The sequence below is a fragment of the Erinaceus europaeus genome, chromosome 7 (genome assembly GCF_950295315.1).
Source record: "Erinaceus europaeus chromosome 7, mEriEur2.1, whole genome shotgun sequence".
Classification (NCBI taxonomy): Eukaryota; Metazoa; Chordata; class Mammalia; order Eulipotyphla; family Erinaceidae; genus Erinaceus; species Erinaceus europaeus.
In genome coordinates this window covers 88,852,163-88,876,827 of record NC_080168.1, presented here as the reverse complement: position 1 = coordinate 88,876,827, position 24,665 = coordinate 88,852,163, and the positions used below count along the sequence as shown (strand labels likewise).

The 24,665-nt window shown below is 39.7% G+C and overlaps 1 long non-coding RNA gene across 1 annotated transcript in view; it reads right to left on the bottom strand.

Moving 5' to 3' along the window:
* The window catches only part of LOC132539297 (uncharacterized), a 30,109-nt gene extending 7,596 nt beyond the window's left edge, over nt 1-22,513 (bottom strand). The window contains exon 1 of the long non-coding RNA XR_009550554.1: nt 22,431-22,513. This is a non-coding gene — a long non-coding RNA (uncharacterized LOC132539297). The remainder of the gene's footprint in view (nt 1-22,430) is intronic.
* Nucleotides 22,514-24,665: the final 2,152 nt, after the last annotated feature.

The following is a 24,665-nucleotide window of genomic DNA, read 5'->3' as shown; positions in this document are numbered from 1 at the left end:
AAAAAATAAAGATTAAAAAGTTTAAAAATCAATATTAAATAAATATACTAAAATAAGTGGTTCAAAATGGAGAAGTACTAAAAACAAACAGACTGTGGTCAATTCTGTGGTGTTTCAATTACTGACATACATTCCCCACAATATTGACAATTCAGCAAAAACATTTGACCAGGTTCTTAGCAGGGCAGAATAGTATATATTCCTTGCAATAAGTTCCACTTTTCCTTTTGATAGAAATGTATGTGAAGCAGACCTACTAAATTCATTCACTCATTTGGCATATGCATCATTGTGATAAATATATTTGTTATCAAGTACTGTGTTACATGTAAGAAATAAATAATGAGGCTTTCCCAGTTCAAAGTTCAGGGATGAAGACAAATAGATAATAGTGGGGCCGGGTGGTGGCTTGATTTTACCAAGCGGAAGGACCCAGGTTCCAGGTTCAAGCCCCCAGTTCCCATCTGCTGGGGGTCTGCTTCACGAGTGGGTGCTGAAGCAGGTCTGCAGGTATATATCTTTCTTTCTCTCTCTTTCTCTTTGTCTCTCTCCATGCTCTCACAATTTCTCTTTGTTCTATCTAGTAAAAATTAGAAAGAAAAGAAAAAAACGTCCACTGGGCATGCCAGCACCAAGCCTCAGCAATAATTCTGGTGGCAATTGAAAAAAAAAAATACAGCTACAAAAAGGGACTGGGTTGATGGTGCACCTGGTTGAGAACATATGTTACAAAAAAAGATAGCTACAGTGGACAGGGGGCACTGCGGCAATAGATTATAGGACTTGCAAGTTTGAAGGCCTGGGCTCATTTCCTGGCACTGTATATGCACTGAATAGTGGCTTGACTTCTCTCTTTATTCCCTTTACATGAAATTTGTGCTTTCAAGTAGCTACCTTGGAATGAGGTCAGTGCTAACAGACATACCCATGGCGCAAAGGAGAACAGAATCAACTGTGAGCTATTGCGCTTCATAGTAATATGAAATCAATTAAAAAAAATTAAATTCATTCTCAGGGGCCGGGTTATGGTGCACTTTGTTGAGCACACATATTACAACACACAAGGACCTGATTTCAAGCCCCTGGTCCCCACCTGCAGGGTTGGGAGCCTCATGAAGGATGACATAGTGCTGCAGGTGTCTCTCCTCCCCCCCCCCACTTCCCTTTCAACTTTTCTCTGCCTCTATTCAAAATAAGTAAATATATGTATATATCTAAATTAATCTATTTCCATAAAGCAAATTCGGTGTCACCTGACAACTCTTTTCATTCTGACATTGTGTTCTTCTAACTTTTTAAATTTCTGACATCTAGAATGACTCAAAATTGAGCTGGCTTTTTTTTTTTCCTTCCTTGGTTGAAATAAATAGTAAGGAACTCTGTGTGATTTTTTTCCCCCAAATACTTTTGCAATTGTCTTTGTCATTGAAATTCAAACATCCATAAACCACTACCATGAAGCCAGATCAGCTAGACTATGATGGATTGTCAGCTGAATGTTAACTGTAGAACTTTCTTAGCCAATGTCATTCACAGTGGTAAGAAATTAACAAAAACAAAAACCAAAAAAAATGCATGATTGATTAATATATTTGTAAATATGTTACATTACTAGGTAGTTTATATGACTTTATATCTCAGTTTACAGTACTTGTTCACCTATGCTAATCTATACATGTAACCTCTTTTGTTCGACTGTGTATCTGCTTCTTAAATTTTCATCCTTCTTGTATGGACCATAACCAAAACACAAGGTCCAGAATGTACCCTCTTAGTTTTAATTTAAGAGGTCAGGAGGCCACTCACCTGGTAGAGCATATATGTTATGATGAGCAGAGCTGGTTATAATCTCCTGCTTTCCGTTTGCAGGGAAGAAGTTTCAAGAACAGTAGAGTAGTGTAGCAGGCATCTCTATTTCTGTCTGCCTCTCTCTACCTCTCTCTCTGTCTTACACAATTATTAAACAGAAAGAGAGAAAAATGGCCATGGGGGTAGGGCAGTGGCATGCCAGGTTAAGTGCACATATTATGAAGAGCAAGGATCCATCATTTGAGCCCCAGCTCCCCACCTGCTGGGGGGGTGAGGGTCGCTTCAGAAGCAGTGAAGCACGTCTGTAGGTGTCTATCTTTTTCTCCCCTTATGTCCACTTCCCTCTCAATTTCTCTCTGTTCTATCTAATAAAACGGGAAAAAAAAATGGCTTCCAGGAGCAGTGGATTCCTAGTGCCAGCAAAGAGCTCCAGTGATAACCCTGGAAGAAAAAAAAAAAAAAAAAAGAAAGAAAGAAAGAAAGAAAGAAAGAAAGAAAGAAAGAAAGAAAGAAAGAAAGAAAGAAAGAAAGAAGGGGAGTCGGGCTGTAGCACAGCGGGTTAAGCGCAGGTGGCGCAAAGCACAAGGACGGGCATAAGGATCCCGGTTCGAACCCCGGCTCCCCACCTGCAGGGGAGTCGCTTCACAGGCGGTGAAACAGGGATGCAGGTATCTATCTTTCTCTCCTTCTCTCTGTCTTCCCCTCCTCTCTCCATTTCTCTCTGTCCTATCCAACAATGACAACAACAATAATAACTACAACAGTAAAAACAAGGGCAACAAAAGGGAATAAATACATAAAATAAATATTAAAAAAGAAAGAAAGAAAGAAAGAAAGAAAGAAAGAAAGAAAGAAAGAAAGAAAGAAAGAAAGATGGACACCAGGAATAGTGGAGTGTACACGCACTGAATCCCACTGATAACCCTAGTGGCAAAATGGGGGAGGGGGGAGAATCATCTTATGTAACAAAATAATTGAAAGGCACTTGTGAAAGAAAAAAAGACAAGATAATGGCACAATAAACTTAGAATTTAAGATTTTCCTCCTTTTAAAAAATTATAAAATTATCTTCATTTATTTATTGGACAGAGACAGCCAGAAATTGAGAGGGAGGGAGAAATAGAAAGGGAGACAGAGAAATACCTGCAGCCCTGCTTCACCATTCATGAAGCTTTCCCCCTGCAGGTGGGAACCAGGGGCTCAAACCCGGGTCCTTGAACATTGTAACATGTGTCCTCAACCAGGTGCACCACCACCTAGCCCCATTTTTCTCCTTTTTAGTTCACCTCATTCGACAATTTTATCCTTACCAGCACTTGTGAAATATTCCGTTTTGTTTTTGTGGCAACAACTCTCTATGCACTTGAAATTCATTAGTCGAATAATGTTTACATAGTTACAACTATAACTGGGTCTTCATATAAGAACATACAGGACTGACCGCTGGTGTTTAGGCTATTTAACAGATGGTGACAAAAGCACCTGGATGAGTCAGGGCAGGATTCCTCATTTTACTGTCAATGTGAATCACCATAATAGCCTGTTAAAATGCAGAGTCTGCTTCAAGCGGTCTGGAGTTGGGCAGAGTTTGTGATTGTAAAATGCCAGGTGCTATGGTTGCTGTCACTGCTGGCCACAGACTATATTGTGAGTAATTACAATAAGGTCTCTCCTCCTTGACTACACACTACCATCAGTTGAGCCCCACCCAGAGCAAGCCCGATCCAACTGGTCTAGGGGGCAGGGAGGGTCTTGCAAACACGATTTGCAAAAGTTTGACAGAGAACTGTGAGGTACTAGAATGTAGCCTGCTAGGCTGGGAGTATAGATCGACCAGTCAATGCCCATGTTCAGTGGGGAAGCAATTACAGAAGACCTTCCACCTTCTGCATCCCACAGTGACCTTGGGTCCATACTCCCAGAGAGATAAAGAATAGGAAAGCTATCAGGGGAGGGGATGAGACATGGAGTTCTGGTGGTGGGAATTGTGTGGAGTTGTACTCCTCTCATCCTATGGTTTTGTCAGTGTTTCCTTTTGATAAAAAAAAAAAAAAAAGAATGTAGCCTGCTAGAAAGTGGTGTGAGGATCAGGCAGTCTGTTTTACAGAGGGAAGGGTGAGTCTCATAATGCAGGAAGTGAATCTGTTTGTTTTCATTATTTTATATTTTTATATTTTTTGATTCTCTGGTTCTCTCACTCATGCTCTCCCCCTACCCCCACAAACTCCTCTCATTTTTAAATGGCCAAGAGCAGTGAACAATGCATGTATGAGGCTTCAGTTCCACCACACAGACACACAAAGTCTCAGTTTCAAGTCTCTGATCTGTTTCTCTTTGTTTTGCTTTGTTTTGCTTACCAGAGTACTGCTCAACTCTAGCTTATGGTGTTTCAGAGGATTGAACCTGGGACTTTGGAGCCTCAGGCATGAGAATCTCTTTGCATAAACTTTACATTATCTTTATGCGGGGGATGGCTCATGCAGTAAAGCACTCATCATACAATGTGAAGTCACAGCCTAGAGACACTCCCCCCCCCCCCCAGCCTTCCCCCCCACTCCCACACACACATGGCAACCTCTGTATGGAGAAGCTTCAAGACTGCTGGGGCAGATTATGTTGTCTGTCACACTCTTACTGTCACACACCCCTATGGGGAAGTGGGGGGAAGAGACTCCTGTTGGGGCATTTGGTATCCTGCAGACACATGGCCACAGTGATTATTATCCTGACAGCTAATTTAATGAAGTGGTCATCAAGCAAGCAAGAGCAAGAGCGTGAGTGTTAGAATTGGAAACAGGCTGCCCAGTTCAGTCCCTGGCACTGTATCTGAATGGCATGTGCCAGGATGTGCTCTTGCTCTCTCTTTGCCTCCACCTCACTCCCCTTAAATAAACACATCTTAAAAAAAAAAAAAAGGAAAATCAAATTCATATGCTCTTCTGCAGGAGCTCTCCCCTTTTCTTTTTGTTTGTTTGTTTGTCTGGTTGGTTTGTTTGTTTTATTAGAGTACTGTTCAGCTCTAGCTTATGGTGGTTCAGAGGATTGACCAGGATTGCAGAGTCTCTTTGCATAAACTTTATTCTATCTACCCCTGCCATCAGGAAGGGGCTGGGTTCCCCAGGGCCAGCTTGTGGAATTCCTGCCAGCCCTCAAAATGGACAGGGACTGGAGACACTGCCAGCTTGTCCTCCTTGACTCTCATTGTTCCCTAAATCTGTTCCTTGAAGTCAGTTTCTTCTAGGGAGCAAAGGAAATACTCAGCTGGTAGAGCACAGGACTTGGCATGCCTAAGATACCTGGTTCCATCCTCTGTGCTTCATGCACCTGAGTGGTGCTCTGGCTTCTCTCTCCCTCTCTTTTACTTTCATTCTCATGTAAAACTTTATATGTCTCAGGTGAAATAAATAAATAAACCTTTTATATCTGTGTTTCAATATATTTGCAATTCTACAAAGAGAACCAGCACATACACATCAGCGATTGTCACTTTCCTGTCTGATAACTCCTCAGATTCAAAGTGTTATCCTGCTCTTTGTTTGTTATTTGCACCAAGCTGGGTCCAGGTATAAGAATAATTTCACTGCTCTTGGCCCCACTTTTTCATTCAGATAGAGAGACAGAGAGACAGGTGGACAGACAGAGAGAGGAAAAGACACCACAGCACTGGAGTTTACTCTATTATCACAGCACCACCCATATGGTGCCAGGGCAAGGTCTGTGTCCTACCAAGTGAGTAAGCTCTCTGGCCCTTGTACATATTTTTTAATTGACTTCCTTTCTGCATTCTAATGTCGCATGTATAAACATCCTGAGGCTGAAGGAAAGAGGAAAGAACCAGATTATCTGACAGGTATCAATACTTTATATGCATTAAGGTAGCTAGTGATCAGATGTCTCCCTGTACTTCACTCTGACTTGGTGCAGTCATTACACAGCAGTTCACAGGTACATTCAAACAGTCCTTTGCCTAGGGACAGAGGAGGGGGTCCTAATTTAGAGATTAGGAAGTATTGATAGGGACATAGAAGGCTAGCAATGAAAATACAAGAAGAAAATAGAACAAGATTCAAGATTAACATCAGTTATTCCATTTATGATGCAAGGGTAATATAAACTTAGAAATCATGCCTAAGATTCTAGGAGAGCCATATATATTGTAAACATGTTCTGGTGATGTGAGACTGTTCTGTGCCAGCTGTATTCAGTCATGGTTTTGATGGAAAGCAGGGCCAACTGCCCATTTTTATAAATACAATTTTACTGGAACACAACCATGCTCAACCATTTATGCACTTTGTAGGGCTGCTTTAGGACTATTTGTGGCAGAGTTCAACTGTGATAGAGACCATATGGCCCACAGAGACTAAAAGATTTATGATTGGATCCTTACAGAAAAAAAAAAAATTATTGCCCCCTGATGCAAAAGGATTGCCATCAAAGCTCATCCCCATTACTAGCAAAATGCTGTGCTTCCCCATGTATCAACAACTAGCATTTACTCCAATCCATTATTCCCCCTAGTAACAAAAAGTGTTGTGTCTTGCTCAATAGCTCCACTCTGTAGCACTGGAGGGCTAGTTCAGTACTGTTCTCCCAGTTTTATGCTAATGAACTTCCTTCCTTTGAACACTTGATAATCTCTGCTGCAGAAGACATTTTAGCTCTGAAGGGAGTTCTAATGCAATCCAGAGGGGAGAAGTAGAGGGCTCCAGTTGGAGTGATGACACAGGAACCCTGGCAGGAGGCTCAGTGAGTTGTATACACATATACCTACAGGTGTGAAAACTATATATGTCTATATACATATATATACACATGTCTTTTCCATTTTTATTTGCATTTTTTTACTAATAGTGTGTTACAAGATTGTCAGATTACAAGGTATAGCTTCACACTGTATTCACCAACAAAGATCTAAGACCCCACCACCCCAACTCCCAAAGATAACCACCATAGTTCTCACGAAGTCTGTTTTTTTGTTTATTTGTTTTTGTGTTTATGTTTTTGGTTGGTTTGTTGGTTTTACAAGTTCGCATGAATCAGTTCTCTAGATTCCACATATGAGTGAAAATATCTAGTAGTTGTCTTTCATTTCTTTACTTATTTCACTAAGGATAATCACCATATATATTACTATTAGCCAATTCCACATATATATACATATATATATATACACACACACACATATATATATACACACACAAACACACACACACACATATATATACATATATATATATATATATATAATACAATATTGGAAACCAATGTTACATCAATAAAAAGAAAAGATGATGAACTGAAGCCCAAAAGAAAGGTGAGGCAATGAAAAGAAAGTGGTCTCCTAAGAAAGCAAACTCCAGGGAGAGATGTGAATCTAGAAATGGATTCTGTGCCTGATACCCTTTTATGCTGTGTTTATGCTGAGCTATAGATCTTTTTAATGCAAAAGCAATTATTTCAGCCTGCAGTCCAAATCTTTCAGCAGGAGAGTTGCTAAGGCACTGCTCCTTTCACATTATTCAAGCTGGCTCCGCTAATTGATTGCCTTTTGCTTACAGCCCCAAACAGAACATTATCCTTTTCATCCATTCTCTCAGCAGTCTGTACGTGTGCTATTTATTGCATGTAAAGTTCTACTTAAATAACATTCAATCACCTTTCCAACAAATTTCAATAAGCAATGTTCCTGGAGATGCTTAACAACCTATAATGCCTATTCATTGTGTGGAAAGCTTCCAGTGACAAATAGCCAATGTAGGAATTCTTTAGGCTTGTAATTTCTTCAGATGAATTTTCTTGACAAGTGTTGAAATGTAAACAACACTATTTGCAAATGAGTGCATCAAGCATTCCCAGAGCTATTCTTAAAGCTACCTTTGTTCAAACTGTATTGAATGGAGTGATGAATCAATAACATGGTGAGAGATTTTTTTTTTGGGGGGGGGCATATAACAGACTGCATAAAGCTTCATACTTTCATACTTATTTAAAATGGAATTTCACCTGAAATCAAGAGCTAATATCTGTAATTTTGCCTGAAGTTTTCTCAAATGAACAGGCTCTAAAAAATATCAAAGTACATTTTATTTCAATTTGATTATTGCCACTCTGCTTAGTTGAAGATTTTACATTATTGTTGACTTGTACCCTGAAAACACTGTTGTACACATGGAGAAAAGAATTTAAGATGCAAATGTTGTCAGTAGCTTAAAAGCAGTTTATTGAATAGACAGCAGGATATGTTTGGTGTATTGCAAAGGTGCAATACACCTGGGAAAGGATTCTGGGGAAGGAACACAGATTGAAAGCTGAGGATACTTTGGGGTCCTAATGCACAGTGGTAGAAATGGACTTACGTTGGAGGTAAGGGTGTTTTGCAGACACCTATCATTGAGGGATGAGAAATTATACCCATGTGTGAAAAACTATATGGTAAACCATTAGTCCTCTAAGAAGTCATTTACAAAACTAAGTAAATAAAAATAAATAAAAGGTAGGGGCCAAAGCCAGCAAAAGTACACTCTGAAGGACTGGAGAGCAGGCTGCTCATGAGAGAGAAGTTCTGCCCCAAAATGTGGAAACTAACTGTAGGGCACCAAAGTGAAAATCTCTGGATGGAGGGTAAGAGTAGATTTTCAGCTTTACTGGGGGAGTGGGGGACACAGACTTTTGGTGGTGGGAATGGTGTTGATGTATACTCTTATTAAGTTGTAGTCTCATAAATCACTACTTAATTAATATGAGAGGAGAAAAATTGATTGAATGTCTCAAAGTTTTTGATGCATAGACCATAGGCTGAGTATATATTCCTCTCTCTAATCCTTCCTCCTTGTTTTGCCATTAACCAGAAGCTGAGTCAATTCAGTTGAGGTGATGTTAACTAGACACCTTCAATTTTTGTACTAAGCCACAGTCTCGTAAAGATCTCTATGTAAACTGAGTTTTCTCCATCTTAGCTCCATTCCTGCTAAATGGCACCTTCCAACTAGGGCCAACCTATTATTGATGTAACACTTACAAGTTAGATAATTCTACAGAATAGCCAAAGAATATAAGATTTGTCCAATGATTTTTTTTAAAAGAATTGCTTTATTTATTTGTAGGCTTGGAGAGAGCATAGTAGATAAAGCACTGGACTCTCAAACATGGGGTCTAGAGTTCAATCCCCAGCATTGCATAACCTTTGTCAGCGTGATATTCCAGTTTCCTTCTCTCTCATAGAAAAAGAAATAAATATTTTAAAAAGTAATAATTAAAAGGTATACATATACATAGATAGGATAGATAGTTATAGAATCAGCCCATATCAGTGACCTTGGGAGAGTTTTACTTCAGTTTCCAATGGAGGGGATGGGGACACAGAACTCTGGTGGTAGGATCTGTACAGAATTATATCCCTATTATCTTACAATTTTGTAAATCACTAATAAATTAATTTTAAGAACTAAAAAAAAGGTTTTTTAGATATTTCATGTGAGGTAGAGAGTCTCAGTTGAAAGAAAGAGAAACTACAGTAGCATTCTCAAACAGGTGGTGCTGGAGGGAAAAGCAGAAACCTCAGGCATGCATGTCCCATGATCCACTAGCCACGCCATCTTCCACGCATCCCCCCCAAAAAAAAAAACATGGAGTACATACTATATGTCAAGCACTATCATTCCCAGACATGCAGGAATATGGCTTGCTTTAAGAGTTTCATCACTCACAGGCATTGAGTTTCCTTACTAGTTTAGGTAACCTCTGCAAACCATTAGACCAGAGGCAAGAACTCCAAGCACAATGCCACCTCTCTTCCTGTTATAATAAAAGTGAGTCTCAAATCAAATTCTGCCAGAGACACATCTTTTAGCAGGAAAGTAGGAGGGATCTGAATATTCTCCTCCAAATATGCCATCTTGATACAAAGATTGAAGGCAGACAGAGTTCTCATGTTCTCCTTCTTTGCCCCCCCCCAAAAAAAAGCAGTGCACACATTTCCTTTTGTAAGAGTTTCTCCTTCTCATGCCAGAAAGAGAAGTGTAATCTGCATTGGAGGCAGTCAGCACTGCGACCAGTTTGCATAAACAGATCTTATCAATATAGTCCTTATCTCCTGTTATTAATATAGCCTATATCTTCTACCCACTTCTCTAAGATTTACCATTCTTCAAAACCCAAATACTCCATTCTTTTGTTGAAATGATACACAAGCTTCAAATCAAACCTGAGTTTCACTTTTTCTCTGTAGACTCATGTGCATGTAAAATAATATTTTAAATGCTTATCTGTCTGATGCTTTTTCTCTGATTAATGTCTTTTGTTAGCTTACACACACAAACACACTCCCCCATCCCAAGCCCTATATCTGAGAGCAGAGAAGTAGCTTCTCCTCTCTAACAGAGGCAAAGCAAACAGATGCCTCATCATACAACCTGTCCTTGTTGACTCAGTGGAGTTCTATCTTTCTGTCATTTTACACTCAACAATACAAGCCTGAAAGGTTCTCTTGTGGCAAAGATGATCAAAGGAAGTCCTGTTTCAGAATCACTCCTGAGAGTTTTGGCTACTGAGTTTGCCAGCTTCACATTTCCCACTCCTATAAGGGCAGAAATATCTGTATCGTCTACCTGTTTATCCATTTACCTCAAATGACACTTAGTTCACCCATGAGAAAAGATTTTTATTCTCTCTCGATCTTTATTTAAATATCAAAGTCTGAGTGATTGGGTTGCTAGCATTCTTCCAAAGGAGAGCATGAAGATCTCTGAAATGTCAATTTACTACTTTTTGTGTTGGTACCTGATTCAGATACTTGATCTCACTGGTCCTAGGATGTAGAATTATATATATATATATATATATCACTACCTGAGAAAATATTTTAAATAAGTTGTAACAAAACAATCTGTTTTTCAGTCTACAATACTTGTATGCATAAAAATTAAATTGGGCATGGAGACAGGCAGGACTTACACAATCCGAGGTGTTAGGGGGGCTTCACAAATGAGATATGATTTGACTATAGTTTTGTAGTTTAGAGAGTTAAGCTTAAGAATCACAGGCTGAAAAAATAGCGGGTTGAACAAAAGCAGGAAGATGAAAACATCACATGTGATCCAGTACTATAAGAAACTCGATGGATGGGTAGACAGGGCGAGAGAGAGAGGTAAATGAAAGAATGTGAGCTCAAGACATCCTCCCTTCACCCTTCCCTGTTTACGTCCCATTAACTTGAAATGGCAATATATGTGCTCTACCAGGTGTGTCACTGCCTGACCCAGAGCCTGAAATGGTAGAGAAAACACAGTCTTTTGGTGAGAAATGGTCATTTCAGGGCCATTCAACCTTTGGAACGAGATCTGTCAGGATTCATTCACTAAAATCTTGGCTGGGTAATCATTGAATCAAAATAACAATTTCCCAGGCCCTAGTCTCACTCCTCTTAAATCAAACTCTCTGGAAGTAACCCCAATAAGTTTTGTGGGGTTTTTTTAAATAGTTTTTTTATTATTATTATAAAGGTCTTTTTTATCATTTTTTATTATTTATTTATTTGTTATTGGATAAAGACAGAGAAAAACTGAGAAGGGGGAAATAGAGAGGAAGAGAGAAAGAGAGATGCCTGCAGACCTGCTTCACCGCCTGTGAAGTGACTCCCCTGCAGGTGGGGAGCCAGGGCTCGAACCAGGATTCTAACCGGTCTTTGCACTTTGCGCCACGTGTGCTTAACCCACTGTGCTACCGCCTGACTCCCAAGTTTTGTGGTTTTTTTAATTTTTTTTACTATCTTTATTTCTTTATTTGGATAGAGACAGCCAGAAATCAAGAAGGAAGGGGTGGTAGAGGGAGAGGGACAGAGAGACACCTGCAGCCCTGCTTCACCACTTGCAAAGCTTTCCCCCTGCAGGTGGGGACCAGGGTCCTTTCACATTGTAACATGTGTGCTTTACTAGATGCACCACCACCTGGCCCCTTAAGTTTTGTGTTTTAAGCCCCTAATTTGCTAAGCAATGATTTAAACACAACATCATATGAAGGACATCACCTATCTTTAAAACACTCTAAGTGAGTGTTATTTCTTTTGGCCTTATTTCTTCTAGGCAGGTGGGGGGGGGGGAGAGCTGAAACCTGAGAAGTCTGAAATATTTAAAAGCAAAGCCTTTAAAAATCCTCTAGCTGGGTTGTGGCATTTTCGAGGGGGCCAGAGGGAGGGAGAGGTAAGAGACTTTTCTCCCTTTGAAGCTATATTGGTGTGATATGAATCAAATCATTCATGTGGAGAACAAAAGCACTTTTGACTTCAGCAGCCAGTTAAGATGGTAACTTAAATAAACAGGGAGGAAAAGAGATATGACAAAAGGTCAACTTAGTCATAGATCCTTGAGCTTCAATAGACATAGTGTCCAAGGCTGAATAGTTGAATTGAGTTTGCAGTTCACCTTTCTAGAGGTCCCCAGCTTGAAGTCACTGTGAAGTCACTTTGGAGCAAAGTCTAGAAGCTGTTTCCAATTTTTTCAAGATTTCTAGTGTACTACTTCTCAAAGTATATATAGTTCAAAGCACAGTGAGGTCTGAACCACCTGAAAAAAAGAGAGCACCGCTTATTAAAAATGAAAATCCCTATGTCAGATCCTAAGAGATTATGTTTTAGTATTTAAGATAGGGCCAGGGATACTATGGCTCTTTTCAAAAATTCATTTGTGATAGGTCTAATTAAAATGTCCCTAAGTAGCATTCATATCATCTCTGCCTCAACTGGAACTATCAGATCAATATGGAGATTTTCATAGAGCATGCTAATCATAGTTTCTGGCAGCATGATACAGCTCTTGGATTAATAAAAGTCAGTAAAGAAGTTATTTCATAAAAAACATTTACTTCATAGAAGGTACTCTATTAAAAGTGTGAATCTTAGAGAGAAACTGTCTTTTCTATGAAATTCTTGACAATAAAAATGTTTGAAATGACCTGCATGTACCTATTTTTCTCCATTATGTGTAGCTGAATATATTTTGTGTAGTCTTGATAAAAGGAAAATACTAGGGTGGAAGAGGCAGCATGATAGTTATGCAAAGGGACTCTCAGGCTTGAGGTTCCAAAGCCCCAGGTCCAACCCCCCACACCACCATAAGCCAGAGCTGAACAGTGCTCTGGTAAAAACAAACTTAAATAAATAAATATTAAATCACAAGTGAAAATTTAAAAAAAAAAAAAAAAAGAAAGAAAGAAAAATACGAGTAGGAACACTTTTCTCTCCCATTTTCTCACTCAACTTCTCTCCCATTCCTCCTACCCTCCACACGCCTGCCCCTGTGTTCAAATGGAGACAGTTATTACAGATGACACTTGGGCATGTCCTGCTGCCCCATGAGATAATCTATATGCCTGATATCTCATTCCAAAGAATAAAACCCCAAGGGCTTACTTCTTGGCATCAAAGGTATTTCCAGGACCAACGTTGTCAAATATTTACTTCATAGTTCATGGATACTTTCTCCTAATCTCTGTTATCAATAGAATGGCTTTAGGGAGTTCTAAATTAAAAGTTACTGAGAAGAAAGAAGGAAAGAAGACTAAAATGTAATTCAATATTGTTTTGATAAGCAGAGTCATGCAATTCTATGAAGATAAAATATAAGACGCAGAATTCCAGCAATCGGGAATCATTTACATTCAATGGAAACAACATTTATAGAATTGAAAGCCAAGAAACACAATAACTAATCAGTTTAGGGAATGTAATTCCCCAGAGCTGAAAATTAAAAATTGTAACAATAAAACACCACCTTCCCTTAAGCTATGAATTCACTATCATAACAATTTTGATATAGTTCCACCATTTTTGGAAACATTCTCATTTTGCAACTATAAGTTCAAAACTAAATTGTATGCAAAGATATTTCTAACTGGCTTAAAACAACTTGGCTGGAAGCAAGCATTAGATTCTTTTTGATAGACAATAATAGTAACCAACTAATGTCCACAAATTCACCACTATGCTACTAAAAAGGTAAGACTCAACCCACTTCTTCCACTGTTAATTTCTACCACACCAAATAATACCACAATAATAAATACACTTCAAGATAAGGATGGAGGATTGAAAGATGCATATGCTTTTCATTGAAGGTAAAAACTCTCAACTGCCATACTTTAATGATGACTCTTCAGTCACAAACCATCACCTGGGGCCCTAGTCAGGGAGACCTGGGGTTCCCACACAGACATGATGGGCCTAGGCCTCTAACAGATTCCTCTCACCACTGTCACTGGTCATCTCCATCAGGAACAACATAATGGACCCTTTTGTGGGCCCCCATAGGACCCTGTCCTCAATGTGGATCAATAATGGTAGGGACTGTTCCATTCTCCAAAGGGAGGTTGGACAACATACTCTACCTACTACCTGAGGAAGATGGGTCCTGAAAATAGTGCAAACTGGAATGTTCCTACCCATGACCACAGAATGTGAGCTCAGACATACAGGGATGCAGAGGTTACATAGGCTCCTATGCTGACTATGGGCCCCAAATCAAATCAATGTGGTTTACAGTTAGCAATATTAATATACTTTCCCTTCCCTGATCCAGCTTTCTAGTCCTTTTTCCAACTATGAAAACATCTCCCCAAACAATAAATAACTTACTTCACCTGCATATTAGATGTCAAGCAAGCTCAGGCAAAAACTGGTAGGGTTATGGGCCCCTTGGAATATACCTAAAATAGACCTACTAGTTGTTTCCAAAATGGAGACCCCAAATCTTCATCTGCAATATTCTTGCCTTTATGTTCATGATTAGTCAACAGTTTGTTCTGCTTTATATCTTAACTTTTATTTCAGCCACCAGGTTCCAGATGATACCATGATGCCAACCTGACTTCCCTGGGCAGATGACCCCACCAATGTGTCCTGGAGCCCCACCTCTCCAGACCCATGCCCCACTAGGGAAAGAGAGAGACAGGCTGGGAGTATGGATCGACCTGCCAATGCCCATGTTCAGCGGGGAAGCAATCACAGAAGCCAGACTTTCCACCTTCTACACCCCATAATGATCCTGGGTCCATACTCCCAGAGGGATAAAGAATAGGAAAGCTTTCAAAGAAGGGGATGGGATACAGAGTTCTGGTGATGGGAGTTGTGTGGGATTGTGCCCCTCTTATCTTATGGCCTTGTGAATGTTTCCATTTTATAAATAAAAATTTTTTAAAATCTGTCTCAAATATTTTAACCAAGTCACATACCTTTAGAGATTCTAATTTCATATATATAAGAACATATTTTGACTACCAACTGTGCTAAAAATTCACTTCAAAATATTTCTGTGATTATGTGAATTATACAAATATCTTGCACTGATCAGAGATAAAAACAGTTGAAATTTCTGTAGGAGCAGTCATGGAAAGCAATCTTCCTAGCCATATATGAACTATGAACAGACAAAATTTAGACTTGTAAAGTTACATTTAAAATCTTACAAGTTAATACACAGGTAAAGCTTTTATGCTCACTTAAATTTTGCTATAGTTACAAATGTTATTCTTAGACTTGTTAGGAATACCTAAGTATATAGAAATTTTTGACAACTATTTAGAGGTTTTTTTTTTAGAAGGATTCAGCCTGTCAAATGTATAAGTACAATTTTTAGACATTTAAAAATGTCTAAAAGACTACATTTTAATGGAACCAAGTATTGAAAACCCCATCAAAACAGCTTCTAAAATTCTGTGACTTTATAAAATATAAAAGATTTTCAAATAAAATTAAGTCAATACAAAAATTAGATATTTTTTATTTATAGGAATTAAACTGAGTACTAATTTCTATGACTAAAGTAAAATTGAATTTGCTTTTTTATATGCAAAACTCACCATCAGAGCATCAAATTTTCAACTGGAAAAACACTTTTTTTTGGTTTTTAAAAAATATTTATTTATTTATTCATTCCCTTTTGTTGCCCTTGTTGTATTTTATTGTTGTTGTAGTTATTATTGTTGTTGTTGATGTCATTGTTGTTGGATAGGACAGAGAGAAATGGAGAGAGGAGGGGAAGACAGAGGGGGGAGAGAAAGACAGACACCTGCAGACCTGCTTCACTGCCTGTGAAGCGACCCCCCTGCAGGTGGGGAGCTGGGGGCTCAAACCTGGATCCTTCACTTTGTGCCACTTGCGCTTAACCAGCTGCGCTACTGCCTAACTCCCTGAACAAACACTTTTCATCACAAAGAATGACCTAGACTTGCAACACTTCTCACATATTAATGTTAGAAAAACTCCTTTGCGGTCTTAAAAAAAAAAAAAGTCAGGAACTATATTCCAAGGTCCACTCAGACAATCAAAGCATTAGCAAAAACAATGCTTCAGGACTAGGATAAGCATACCAGTCACTTAACTCATTCTACAGAGAAAGAAACAAACTGAGACTCAAAATGTTTGAGCTGAACAAATTACTCCATAAGTCAAGGATGGGGAATTTTTATTCTGCCAAGGATAATTTGGGTATTCATAACATCATTCACTGGCCATAAGATATTATCAACTTGAAAATAAGGCATTTAATACTGCCCTGAAAGAAGCTTCAGTTGTTCTGGCAGGGTCCAATCAAATGATCTTGTGGCCCAGACGTTCCCCACCCCTACCATAACTAGTAATGGAAAAAGGGTTTTGTTCTGTTTTCATTCCTTTTTTTTTCCTTTCCTTTCCTTTCCTTTTCTTCCTCCCCCCCTCCTTTCCATTCTTTCTATTTCTCTCTCTTCCTTATTTATTTGAATTGGTTTATAATACTATAAAATGTCAGAGATACATCTTCATATGTCATATAAGGTTCACCATACCCACCATCAATATTCTAGTGTGTTCTTAGATGCCTCCACTTACCCCTTCTATACCCCTTCCCTTTTGTCTCCAGAAACCACAATAATTCTAAGAGTAAGGGATTCTTTCTTTCTTCCTTTCTTTCTTTCTTCCTTCCTTCCTTCCTTTCTTCCTTTCTCTCTTTCTTTCTTTCTTTTCTTACAGCAGACTTGTAAATACTAATCTCATTTCTTCCCATCCAGCATTTATTTTCATGAAGATTAAATTGAGGTGCTTACTATGAATCAGACCCTGTTGCTCAAAACTTGGAGTCCACAAATTTTAAAATATCAGAAGAGAATATATATTTTAATTTCAAATAAACCAATCTTTAGCCCAGATACAAATCACTTCAAATCTTTCCATTATTCACACTCCATATTACTAGGAGGGTGGCAGTGACAGCTGTATTTTATGTGCTAATCACTGAAGAAATAACCAGATAGAGAAGAAAAAGCATTAAGAAGAGACAGACTTGGATCCAAATCTTGGCCCCATAACTATCTCTGTGATCTTGAGCAAGTTACCTGAGTTCAGCACTCTGAGGTTAAAAGTGATTGTATGTTCCATAAGGAACATTTTATTGAGCCTTAGAGGATCTTTTAATATACTGTACATATCCCTTGCTATGTTCACAAGTATTTAAAGCAAATGGGCACTTATCACAATTTAGAGTGAAACCATGACTTTAAATAAAAGTGGTCTCCTGGGGGTTGGGTGGCAGTGCAGCGGGTTAAGTGCACATGGCGCAGAGTGCAAGGACTGGCATAGGGATCCCGGTTTGAGCCCACAGCTCCCCACCTGCAAGGGAGTTGCTTCACAAGCTGTGAAGCAGGTCTGCAGGTGTCTGTCTTTCTCCCCCCCCCCCCAGTCTTCCCCTCCTTTCTCCATTTCTCTCTATCCTATCCAACAACGAACGACATCAACAACAATAACCACAAGACTACAACAACAAGGGCAACAAAAGGGGGGGAAATGGCCTCCAGGAGCAGTGGATTCATGGTGCAGGCACTGAGCCCCAGCAACAACCCTGGAGGCAAAAAAAAAAAAGTAGTCTCCTGAGGATTTTTGAAACTGCCTATATTAAATGTTAAGCATCTTCTTAATTAAGACTTTCATCCTGAAAGAAAGAATCTAGGTTAAGGAAAAGTCAGAGTGGTCCTCTGGCTGCTGAAATTACCTGGAGCATAAAATAAGGCCCACAAGATCAAGGACTATTTAACTAAACTTACTGGAGACATTTTCAGTCTCGTGCAAATCAGAAATAATACATTAACTATAATTCTGGGCATAGTTTTCCAACAGGTCATTTCAACCACTTTAAGCCTCTTCTCTGCTGAAGACCTATAATTTATTACATGTAGCTGAATGTCCTCTTTTTTGACATCTTCAACACTACAATTAATAAGAGAATAAATCAGGTGATAATGTGTTGGCTGTGTATATAAATCTTACCACCTTTAGTGTTCAAATCCTTTCATCAGGACAGGCCTTTCAGACTTCCAGCTTTATCTTAAAGGTCAAGTGCCTCCACTACTTACAGACACTACTTACAGACACCAACAGCCCTGCCAAGTGAGTATTTAATTTTCAGTTGTATGTCTATTAGTCTTTCCTTGTTCCCTATCTCACAGCTTCATACCCACTTAGGGAATTCACACGTCTTTTGACCTTTTAGAAATCTTGCAAACATGATTACTAACTGAATTCAAACACCACCCGAGCACACATGATGTGCTAAAATGCAAAGTGACATATTTTCCATCTCAACACCACAGCACAAAATCAGCACCAGGAAACTATCAGAGAACAATGACAGTGCCACACAGGTCATTGTGACTTAAGACTGTAACCCCTTACGGGATGCACTAATGACCATTACCTTTCTTTTTTTTTTTTTTAACATTTCTTTTTTTTTAATTTCTTTATTGTGGAATTAATGTTTTACATTCAACAGTAAATACAATAGTTTGTACATGCATAACATTCCCCAGTTTCCCATATAACAATATAACCCCTACTAGGTCCTCTGTCATCCTTCTTGGACCTGTATTCTCCCCACCCACCCAACCCCACCCCTGAGTCTTTTACTTTGGTGCGATACGCCAATTCCATTTCAGGTTCTACTTGTGTTTTTTTCTTCTTCTGATCTTGTTTTTCAACTTCTGCCTGAGAGTGAGATCATCCCATATTCATCCTTCTGTTTCTGATTTATTTCACTTAACATGAATTTTTCAAGGTCCATCCAAGATCAGCTGAAAACGGTGAAGTCACCATTTTTTACAGCTGAGTAGTATTCCATTGTGTATATATACCACAACTTGCTCAGCCACTCATCTGTTGTTGGACACCTGGGTTGCTTCCAGGTTTTGGCTATTACAAATTGTGCTGCTAAGAACGTGGTTTTTGGTCTTACTTTTGTTGATGTGGTGGATCACATTGACTGATTTACTTATATTAAACCAACCTTGCATGCCTGGGATAAACCACACTTGGTCATGATGAACAATCTTTTCAATATACTGCTGTATCAGGTTGGCTAGAATTTTGTTCAATATTCTAGCATCTATGTTCATCAGAGATATTGGTCTGTAGTTCTCTTTTCTGGTTGTGTCCCTGTCTGCTTTTGGTATCACAGTGATGTTGGCTTCATAGAAGCTAGAAGGGAGTACTCCAGTGTCTTCAATCTTCTGGAAGACTTTTAAAAGTAGAGGTATTAACTATTCCTTGAAGGTTTTGTAGAATTCATTTGTAAAACCATCTGGTCCAGGACTTTTATTTTTGGAAAGATTTTTGATAACTGTTTCAATTTCATTAGCTGTGTTGGGACTGTTCATGTTATCCACTTCCTCTTTACTTAGTTTTGGAAGTTGGTAGGTATCTAGGAAATTGTCCATTTCTTCCAGGTTCTCTAGCTTGGTGGCATATAGTTGTTCATAGAAGCCTCGCATGGTATGTTGAATTTCTGTGGTGTCTGTTGTGATATATCCTCTTTCATTTAGTATGCGATTTATTTGGGTCTTTTCCCTTTTTTGTTTTGTGAGTCTGGCTAAAGGTTTGTCGATTCGAAGAACCAACATTTACTTTCATTGATCTTTTGTATGGTTTTCTTATTCTCAATGTTATTTATTTCTGCCCTAACTTTAGTGATTTCTATCCTTCTGATTGCTTTAGGGTTCCTTTGTTCTTCTTCTTCTAGGTCTTTAAGATGTGCAATCAGGCTGTTTATTTGTGCTTTTTCTTGTTTCCTAATGTGTGCTTGTATAGTTATGAACTTCCCTCTCAGTACTGCCCTTGCTGTGTCCTAAATATTTTGATAGCTTGTGTCTTTATTTTCATTGAATTCTGGAAACATTTTGATTTCTTCCTTTATTTCCTCTTTGACCCAGAAGTTGTTAAGAAGTGTACTGTTGAGCTTCCACATATTGGGACTATTACTAATCTTTTGTTGGTTGTTAAGTGTTAGTTTAATTCCACTGTGGTCTGAGAAGATGCTTGGGATGATTTCAATGCTCTTGAATTGGCTGATGCTGTCTTTGTGGCCTAACATATGGTCTTTCCTTGAGAATGACCCATGTGGATTTGAGTAAAATGTGTATTCCAGTTTCTTGGGATGAATGACTCTGAAAATGTCCAATAGTTCTAGTTTATCTATCTCTTCATTTAGCTCCCTTATGTCTTTACTGATTTTCTGCCTGGGTGATCTGTCAAGTTGAGAGAGTGGGGTGTTGAAGTCCCCTACTATGACTGTGTTGCTGTTAATATATTGCTGTAGCTCTTTCAGTAGAAGTTTGATGTATTTAGATGGCTTCTCATTGGGTGCATAGATGTTAATAATTGTTAAGTCCTCTTAATTGACTGATCCTCTGAGCATTAAGTAGTGTCCATTCCTATCTTTTTAAATCTTATCTATTTAAAGTCTATCGTGTCAGATATGAGTATATCTGTTCCTGCCCCTTTTTTGTGGGCCATTGGCTTGTATGATAGTTTTCCATCCTTTCACTTTAAGTCTGTGTTTGTCTTGTTGAGTTGGGTGGGTTTCCTGTAGACAGCATATTGTTGGGTTGTATTTTCTGATCCATCTTCCGGCTCTGTGTCTTTTAATAGGTGAATTCAGGCCATTGACATTTATTGATATCAAAGATTGAAGATATTTTAATGCCATTCTTGTAGAGTTTTAGAGTGTTCTGATATATGACCTATTTATGCTAGTCTGACTGTTTATAGAAGAACTTTCAGAACTTCTTTCAGGGCAGGCTTGGTGATAGTTGATTCCTTCAACTGTTGCTTGTCTGAGAAGGTTTTGATGCCTCCATCTAGTCTGAATGACAGTCTAGCAGGATATAGTATTCTTGGTTGATACCCTTTTTCATTCAGTGCTCAACAGATATCTTGCCATTCTCTTCTGGCCTGTAGTGTTTGTGTGGAGAAGTCTGCTGCTAATCTTATGGGTTTTCCTCTGTAGGTGACTCTTTGTTTCTCTCTTGCAGCCTTCAGGATCCTTTTTTTATCCTTATTCCTTTCCATTCTAAGTATGATGTGTCTTGGTGTCTTTAAGTCTGGGTTAATTGTTTGGAACCCTCTGGGCTTCTTGAATCTTTATGTCTTTGATGTTGTCTAGACTAGAGAAGTTTTCAGCTATTATGGCCTGAAGAATGCTTTTTTCCTCTCCCTCTCTTTCTTCCTCTGGTAAGCCAATAGTACGTATATTGTTTCTTTTGAAGTCATCCCATAGGACTCTGTTGTTGTTTTCAGCATCTCTTAATCTCTTTTTGAGATCTCTTACTTATTTTTTAGTTGTCTCTAATTCGTCCTGGCTCTTGCTAATTCTGTCTTCAGCCTCATTGATTCTATTCTCCCTGCCCTCTACTGTTTTCTGGAGTTCATCTATTTTGTTACCCTGTTCTGATACTGTTTTAGCTTGTTCAGATAGTTGTGTTCTTAGCTCAGCTATTTCAACTTTCAGCTCTCTAATAACCTTGAGATAATTAGTGTTTTCTTCCAGAGTCTCATTTGTTCCTGTATTTCTGATTACAATTCTTTCAAACTCTTTACTCACTCCTGTGATTATTTCCTTAGCTAGTGTTTGGATGTTGAACTCGTTATTTTGTGCTTCACCCTTTGGGGGGCTTTTAGCTGGACTCTTGTCCTGGTTTGTTTCTCCATTATTTCTTCTTGTTGGTTTAACCACTTTATATATTATGTTATGAGTTCCCTCTCTCAGTACTTTTCAAATGACTGATCACTATTGCCTGGATTGACTTGTGTCTAAGTAAGGTAATTAAAGGGTTCACAGTGGTGGAAGTTAACAGTAGTTTCAATAGTATTTTAATCCCTGAGCTGGAGCTCAGTGGTTTAAAAGCCTCTTTTACTTTTTCTTCCCTGTAGGCTATGGGAGCCTGAGGGCTTTTAAACTACAAGTAGGCTTCTTAGCTTAACCACTGACTCCTGATCAAGAGATAAAGCAGGGTGTGGCAGAGATACTCCAGTGGTTATGCAAAGAGACTTTCACAGCCCCACCGCTATGCCACAGAGGTACAGGTCTTCTCCTGAGTTTCCTGGATAGATCTCTGTCCCCTGGTGTCTCTCCCTGCCGCTGCTCCAGACTCTGAGGGCAGTAGCAATGGAGACCTAGAGTTGCACTTGGTGAGTCTCCGGGAGTCCTCTCCTCCCCTCAGCTGTCCCCTTGTTGGTGGAATAGACTGGCGACAAACTGCTGGACCGTTACCAACCACTTAATCTCTCCCTAGGCTCCTCTCTGTCACCAGCCACATGTGTTTGCACTCACCGGTGACCTGGTGGGTTCTTGTAGTTGTTCCAGTCCTGTCTCATTTCGGTCCCAGGTGGTCTCCTTTGGTATTCCTAGTTGATCCGGGAGAGGAGAGGAGAGAAGAGAAAGAGCGACCATTACCTTTCTAGCTGGCTTTCAGTCATGTTTCTCTCCAAAACAAAATGCAGAGATCTGTAGTTTCTCATATATATAGTGCTGTATATATATATATATATATATATATATATATATATGTGTGTGTGTGTGTGTGTGTGTGTGTGTGTGTATCTATATCTATATATCTATCTATATATCTATATATCTATATCTATCTATCTATCTATATATGTATAGTATAGTGCTGTTTAGCACAAATATCACCTTCAATGTTTACATGGTGTTGACTATATCCTGGGCATTGTTGTACAAATCTTATTCAGGCTCATTCACTTTATCTTCATCCATCCCCCATAAGGAAAATACTGTTATCCTGTTTTCTTGTTTGTTTTTTGTCTTGTTTTGTTTTATTTTTCAGATGAGGAATTGAAGAGAGCTAAAGTAATGGTGTATAAGGCCTACTAGTTATGAAGGGAAGATTAGTCCATCTGACTCCATACATTGACTGTTCAGCCTCTACATCAGGGATTCTCAATCTCACCAATATGGAAATTTGGAGTGGGATCATATTGTGTTGGGCAGGACTATCCCATGCATTACAGGATATTTAGCAACATCCTGGATTTCACCCACTAAATGCTGAAGGCACAACTTGGGTTGTAACAACCAAAAATGTCTACAGACACTGCCAAATATCCCAAGGAAGTAGGGGTGGTGGTCAAATTACCTACCCCAGCTGCAACCTCCCCTATTATCTACTACTAGTCTCTGTCCTCTACTGTCACTACACAGAAAGGGCAAAAGCTCATCCCTTCTTCTTCTAGCGTTTGCCCTTCTTCCGTAGCCAGTCAACAGCGTCAGGCTGAGCCTGATGTAAAGTTTCGAGACCTCCTTTGAATCTGGAGAGGTGGCAGTTGTTGACTATGTGGGTCATAGTCTGTCTGTAGCCGCAGGGGCAGTTCGGGTCATCTCTGGCTCCCCATCGATGGAACATAGCGGCACACCGGCCATGGCCTGTTCGATAGCGATTGAGGAGGGCCCAATCATAACGTGCTAGGTCAAAGCCGGGTTGACGCTGGCAGGGGTCTGTGATGTGTTGCTGAGGAGTTATTCTGATGCAGTCTCCGCCCCCAGGTTTTACTAACCCTAGCATTGCCCCCTTCAACCAATCCTGGCCCTACACGGCACCTCTTGTTGTCACCCAATAAAAAGCCCCCTCACCCTCCCCCCCTCTCTCTCTGGGCTCTCAGCTCTCCCTCTCTGAGGTCTCGCTCCCTGCTCTCCCCCCGTGGTCGGCCATTGCCGGCTGGCTCCACGTGGTCCGAACCAAACCCCCCCATCCTATAATAAAGATTTGTGTACCCCTTTGCTCTGGACGTCCGCTCTCTTCTCCGTGGTGCAGCCCGACACCAGACCACCTCAACAACAGTGATGAGGTGTTTGTTCTTTACCTCAGCTGACTGCCAACTCTGTTTCCAAGAGTCTGGAACAGAGAAGGTCAGTGTAAGCGTAGGAGACCAGATTGGATGACGAGACGTCAAGCGTTGGACAGGGTGGGCGAAGATATCTGTGTATATTGGCAGGTCCGGTGGAGCGTAGATGTGGGAAATGAACTTAGATGATGCCGCATCCCGACGAATATCTGACAGGGCGATGTTGCTAAGAACTGGCAGCCATGGAACTGGGGTGGAATGGATGGTTTCAGAAATTATCCTCATGGAGGAGTATAATTTGGAACCGACCAAGTGGACATGGGGGCTACGGAACCATACTGGGGCACAGTATTCTGCAGTGGAATAGCATAATGCCAGAGATGATAATCGTACTGTGGAAGCGCTTGCGCCCCATGAGGAGCTGGCCAGTCTTGCAATGATGTTATTCCTCGCACCCACCTTTGCTGCAGTTTTTATGAGATGTTCGTGAAATGACAGGGTGCGATCGAGAATAACACCGAGATAGACTGGCTGGGCCTCATGCTTGATTCTCCTATTGTCAAGCTGCACATTAAGCTCATGCGAGGCCGAAGCATGGTACAGATGGAAAACAGATGATACCGTTTTTGCAGTGCTAGGGATTAGTCGCCATTTTTTACAGTAATCAGATATCAGAGACATGTCTTTCGTGAGTGTTTCTTCG